The sequence below is a fragment of the Triticum urartu genome, chromosome 1, assembly GCF_003073215.2.
Source record: "Triticum urartu cultivar G1812 chromosome 1, Tu2.1, whole genome shotgun sequence".
In the NCBI taxonomy this organism is placed as follows: domain Eukaryota; kingdom Viridiplantae; phylum Streptophyta; class Magnoliopsida; order Poales; family Poaceae; genus Triticum; species Triticum urartu.
Window position 1 is genome coordinate 297,152,501 of NC_053022.1, and position 6,651 is coordinate 297,159,151.

The window sequence follows — 6,651 nt, forward strand, 5'->3', positions numbered from 1 at the left end:
TGAGATCCAAAAAGAGAGAAGAAGCAATCTAGCTAATAACTATGGACCCGTAGGTCTGAAGTAAACTACTCACAGTTCATCGGAGGGGCTATGGTGTTGATGTAGAAGCCCTCCGTGATCGATGCCCCCTCCGGCGGAGCTCCGGAAAAGGCCCCAAGATGGGATCTCGTGGATACAGAAAGTTATGGCGGTGGAATTAGGGTTTGGCTCCGTATCTGGTAGTTTGGGGGTACGTAGGTATATATATAGGAGGAAGGACTACATCGGTGGAGCAACGTGGGCCCCATGAGGGTGGAGGGCGCGCCTGGGGGGGGGGGGTAGGCGCGCACCCTACCTCGTGCCTTCCTGGTTGATTGCTTGACGTAGGGTCCAAGTCCTCTGGATCATGTTCGTTCCAAAAATCACGTTCCCAAAGGTTTCATTCCGTTTGGACCCCGTTTGATATTCTTTTTCAACAAAACCCTAAATAGGCAAAAAAACAACAATTCTGGGTTGGGCCTCCAGTTAATAGGTTAGTCCCAAAATAATATAGAAGTGTATAATAAAGCCCAATAATGTCCAAAACAGGATATAATATAGCATGGAACAATAAAAAATTATAGATACGTTGGAGACGTAACAGTCTTTCATTGAAAAATTCTTATTCAAGTATCCTCTTATGCTATCCAGAAATTCTGTATTATTCCCAATCAACAATATGTCCTCTACATATAATATTAGAAATGCTACAGAGCCCCCGCTCACTTTCTTGTAAATACAGGCTTCTCCAAAAGTCTGTTTAAAACCATATGCTTTGATCACACTATCAAAGCGTATATTCCAACTCCGAGAGGCTTGCACCAGTCCATAAATGGATCACTGGAGCTTGCACACGTTGTTAGCACCTTTTGGATTGACAAAACCTTCTAGTTGCATCATATAAAACTCTTATTTAAGATATCCATTAAGGAATGGAGTTTTGACATCCATTTGCAAAATTTCATAATCATAAAATGCGGCAATTGCTAACATGATTCAGACAGACTTAGCATCGCTACGGGTGAGAAGGTCTCATCATAGTCAACTCCTTGAACTTGTCGTAAACCTTTCGCAACATGTCGAGCTTTGTAGACAGTAACATTACCGTCAGCCTCAGCCTTCTTCTTGAAGATCCATTTATTCTCTATTGCTTTCCGATCATCGGGCAAGTCAACCAAAGTCCACACTTTGTTATCATACATGGATCCCATCTCAGATTTCATGGCCTCAAGCCATTTCACAGAATCTGGGCTCATCATCGCTTCCTCATAGTTCGTAGGTTCGTCATGGTCAAGTAACATGACCTCCAAAATAGGATTACCGTACCACTTAGGTGCGGATCGTACCCTAGTTGACCTACGAGGTTCGGTAGTAACTTGATCTAAAGTTTCATGATCATCATCATTAGCTTCCTCACTGATTGGTGTAGGAATCACTGGAACTGATTTCTGTGATGAACTACTTTCCAATTCGGGAGAAGGTACAATTACCTCATCAAGTTCTACTTTCCTCCCACTCACTTCCTTCAAGAGAAACTCCTTCTCTAGAAAGGATCCATTCTTAGCAACGAATATCTTGCCTTCGGATCTCTGATAGAAGGTGTACCCTACAGTCTCCTTTGGGTATCCTATGAAGACACATTTCTCCGATTTGGGTTCGAGCTTATCAGGTTGAAGCTTTTTCACATAAGCATCGCAGCCCCAAACTTTAAGAAACAACAGCTTAGGTTTCTTGCCAAACCACAGTTCATATGGTGTCATCTCAACGAATTTAGATGGTGCCCTATTTAACGTGAATGCAGCTGTCTCTAAAGCATAACCCCAAAACGATAGCGGTAAATCAGTAAGAGACATCATTGATTGCACCATATCTAATAAAGTACTATTACGACGTTCGGACACACCATTACGCTGTGGTTTTCTAGGTGGCATGAGTTCCGAAACTATTCCACATTGTTTCAAATGAAGACCAAACTCATAACTCAAATATTCACCTCCACGATCAGATCGTAGAAACTTTATTTTCTTGTTACGATGATTTTCCACTTCACTCTGAAATTCTTTGAACTTTTCAAATGTTTCAGACTTATGTTTCATTAAGTAGATATACCCATATCTGCTCAAATCACCTGTGAAGGTCAAAAATACCGATACCCATCGCGAACCTCAACACTCATCGGATCGCATACATCAATATGTATTATTTCCAATAAGTCCGTTGCTCGCTCCATTGTTCCAGAGAACGGAGTCTTAGTCATCTTGCCCATGAGGCATGGTTCGCAAGCATCAAGTGATTCCAAAAGCCCATCAGCATGTAGTTTCTTCATGCGCTTTACAACAATATGACCTAAACGGCAGTGCCACAAATAAGTTGCACTATCATTATTAAACTTGTATCTTTTGGCTTCAATATTATGAATATGTGTATCACTACTATCGAGATTCAACAAAAATAGACCACTCATCAAGGGTGCATGACCATAAAAGATATTACTCATATAAATAGAACAACCATTGTTCTCTAATTTAAATGAATAACCGTCTCGCATCAAACAAGATCTAGATATAATGTTCATGCTCAAGGCTGGCACCAAATAACAATTATTTAGGTCTAAAAGTAATCCCAACGGTAGATGTAGAGGTAGCGTGCCGACGGCGATCACATCGACTTTTGAACCATTTCCCACGCGCATCGTCACCTCGTCCTTAGCCAATCTTTGTTTAATCCGCAGCCCCTGTTTTGAGTTGCAAATATGAGCAATAGAACTAGTATCAAATACCCAGGCACTAATACGAGCATTAGTAAGGTACACATCAATAACATGTATATTAAATATACCTTTCACTTTGCCATCCTTCTTATCCGCCAAATACTTGGGGCAGTTCTGCTTCTAGTGACTAGTCCCTTTGCAGTAGAAGCACTCAGTCTCAGGCTTAGGTCCAGACTTGGGCTTCTTCACTTGAGCAGCAACTTGCTTGCCATTCTTCTTGAAGTTCCCCCTTTTCCCTTTGCCCTTCTTCCTGAAACTAGTGGTCTTGTTAACCATCAACACTTGATGCTCCTTCTTGATTTCTACCTCCCCAGCCTTTAGCATCGCGAAGAGCTCGGGAATTTTCTTATCCATTCATTGCATATTATAGTTCATCATGAAGCTTTTGTAGCTTGGTGGTAGTGATTGAAGAACTCTGTCAATGACACTATCATCAGGAAGATTAACTCCCAGTTGAGTCAAGTGGTTGTGGTACCCAAACATTCTGAGTATATGTTCACTGATAGAACTATTACCCTCCATCTTGCAGCTATAGAACTTATTGGAGACTTCATATCTCTCAATTCCAACATTTGCTTGAAATATTAACTTCAACTCCTGGAACATCTCATATGCTCCATGACGTTCAAAACGTCATTGGAGTCCTGATTCTAAGTCATAAAGCATGGCACACTGAACTATCGAGTAGTCATTAGCTTTGCTCTGCCAAAATTTCACAACTTCTGGAGTTGCTCCTGCAGCGGGTCTTGCACCTAGCGATGCTTCTAGGACATAATTCTTCTGTGCAGCAATGAGGATAATCCTCAAGTTACATACCCAGTCTGTCTAGTTGCTACCATCATCTTTCAACTTAGCTTTCTCTAGGAGCGCATTAAAATTCAAGGGAATGGTAGCACATGCCATTGATCTACAACAACATAGACATGCAAAATGCTATCAGGTACTAAGTTCATGATAAATTAAAGTTCAATTAATCATATTACTTAAGAACTCCCACTTAGATAGACATCCCTCTAGTCATCTAAATGATCACGTGATCCATATCAACTAAACCATGTCCGATCATCACGTGAGATGGAGTAGCTTTCAATGGTGAACATCACTATGTTGATCATATCTACTATATGATTCATGCTCGACCTTTCGGTCTCAGTGTTCCGAGGCCATATCTGCATATGCTAGGCTCCTCAAGTTTAACCCGAGTATCTGCACCGTGCAAAACTGGCTTGCACCCGTTGTATGTGAACGTAGAGCTTATCACACCCGATCATCACGTGGTGTCTCGGCACGACGAACTGTAGCAATGGTGCATACTCAGGGAGAACACGTGTACTTTGGAATTTAGTGAGGGATCATCTTATAATGCTACCGCCGTACTAAGCAAAATAAGATCCATAAAGGATAAACATCACATGCAATCAAAACAAGTGATATGCCATGGCCATCATCATCTTGTGCCTTTGATCTCCATATCCAAAGCATCATCATGATCACCATCGTCACCGGATTGACACTTTGATCTCCATCATAGCATCGTTGTCGTCTCGCCAACTATTGCTTCTACGACTATCGCTACCGCTTAGTGATAAAGTAAAGCAATTACATGGCGATTGCATTTCATACAATAAAGCGACAACCATAAGGCTCCTGCCAGTTGCCGATACCTTTTACAAAACATGATCATCTCATACAAAAATTTATATCTCATCACGTTTTTACCATATCACATCACATACAACTATCCCTAGGTGGTTTTGGTAATTCATAACAACATATAGCTCATTGAGCTAATGCTATTCCAAGATAATTATTTCAGGAAAGCTCAATGATTGGCATGGCATGGATGTGAAAGTGGAACCCTCAAAATGCTAAGGACAAAGGATTGGCTCAAGCTCAAAAGCTCAAGACTCTTCATTTTACATTTTAGTGATCCAAGATCACATTGAGTCTTTAGGAAAAGCCAATAATATCAAGGAGGGATGAGGTGTTGCTTAATGAGCCTCTTGCTTCATGTGCTTAGTGATATGCTCCAAAACCCTCAACTACTTTCCCACTTCCACATATGACCTAAACCCTAAGCCAAACTCGGTCCTACCGATTCTTTCTATCCGGCGCCACCGAGTTTCACTTGTCATAAGCCACTGCCAAACCCTAGCAATTCGGTTCTACCGATAGGGATCTCGGTTTCACCGAGATGGGATTGCAAACTCTCTGTTTCCCTTTCGTAACTTTTCGGTCTCATCGAAAGAGCGAATCGGTCCCACCGAGATTGCAATGTAAATTTAGTGTTTCCCTTTTGTAACTTTTCGGTCTCACCGAAAGAGCAAATCGGTCCCACCGAGTTTGCCTGACCAACTCTCTGGTTAGCTAATTACCAAATTCGGTCTCACCGGGTTTGTGTAATCGGTCTCACCGAGATTACGTTATGCCCAAACCCTAACCATATCGGTCCTACCGAGTTGCATGTCAGTCCCACCGAAAATCTCTAACGGTCACTAGGTTTACATTTTCGGTCCGACCGAGTTTGTTGATTCGGTCCCACCAAGATTGGAAAACTGTGTGTAACGGTTGGATTTTGTGTGGAGGCTATATATACCCCTCCACCTCCTCTTCATTTGGGGAGAGAGCCATCAGAACACATACTCAATTCCAACTCATATGTTCTGAGAGAGAACCACCTACTCATGTGTTGAGACCAAGATATTCCATTCCTACCATATGAATCTTGATCTCTAGCCTTCCCCAAGTTGCTTTCCGCTCAAATCTTCTTTCCAGAAAATCCAAATCCTATGAGAGAGAGTTGAGTGTTGGGGAGACTATCATTTGAAGCACAAGAGCAAGGAGTTCATTACCTACACACCATTTGTTACTTCTTGGAGAGTGGTGTCTCCTAGATTGGCTAGGTGTCACTTGGGAGCCTCCGACAAGATTGTGGAGTTGAACCAAGGAGTTTGTAAGGGCAAGGAGATCGCCTACTTCGTGAAGATCTACCGCTAGTGAGGCAAGTCCTGTGTGGGCGATGGCCATGGTGGGATAGACAAGGTTGCTTCTTCGTGGACCCTTTGTGGGTGGTTGCTTCTTCGTGGACCCTTCGTGGGTGGAGCCCTTCGTGGACTCGCGCAACCGTTACCCTTTGTGGGTGGAGCCCTCCGTGGACTCGCGCAACCGTAACCCTTTGTGGGTTGAAGTCTCCACCAACGTGGATGTAGGATAGCACCACCTATCCGAACCACGGGAAAAACATCCGTGTCTCCAATTGTGTTCGAATTCTCCAAACCCTTCCCTTTACATTCTTGCGAGTTGCATGCTTTATTTTCCGCTGCCAATATACTCTTTGCATGCTTGCTTGAATTGTGTGATGATTGCTTGACTTGTCCTACAATAGCTAAAATCTGCCAAGAACTAAAATTGGGAAAAGGTTAAGTTTTTATTTGGTCAAGTAGTCTAATCACCCCCCTCTAGACATACTTTCGATCCTACAAGTGGTATCAGAGCTTTGGTCTCCATTTGCTTTGATCTTCATAGCTTTTGGTGGTCATAGCCTTGGTTTCACAACCTAGGAGAGTATGGCGTCTAGCGAGGGAAATTATCACCGTAGAGGCCCTTACTTTGGTGGTACTAATTTTGCTAGTTGGAAGCATAAAATGAAAATGCATATTCTTGGACATAACCCCACCGTTTGGGCTATTGTGTGTGTTGGTTTTCAAGGTGACTTCTTTGATGGGAAAGAACCAAATCATGAAGCTACCGCGGATGAGTTGAAGATGTTGCAATACAATGCTCAAGCTTGTGATATTCTCTTCAACAGATTGTGCCCCGAAGAATTCAACAAAATCAGCCGTCTTGAGAATGCAAAGGAAATT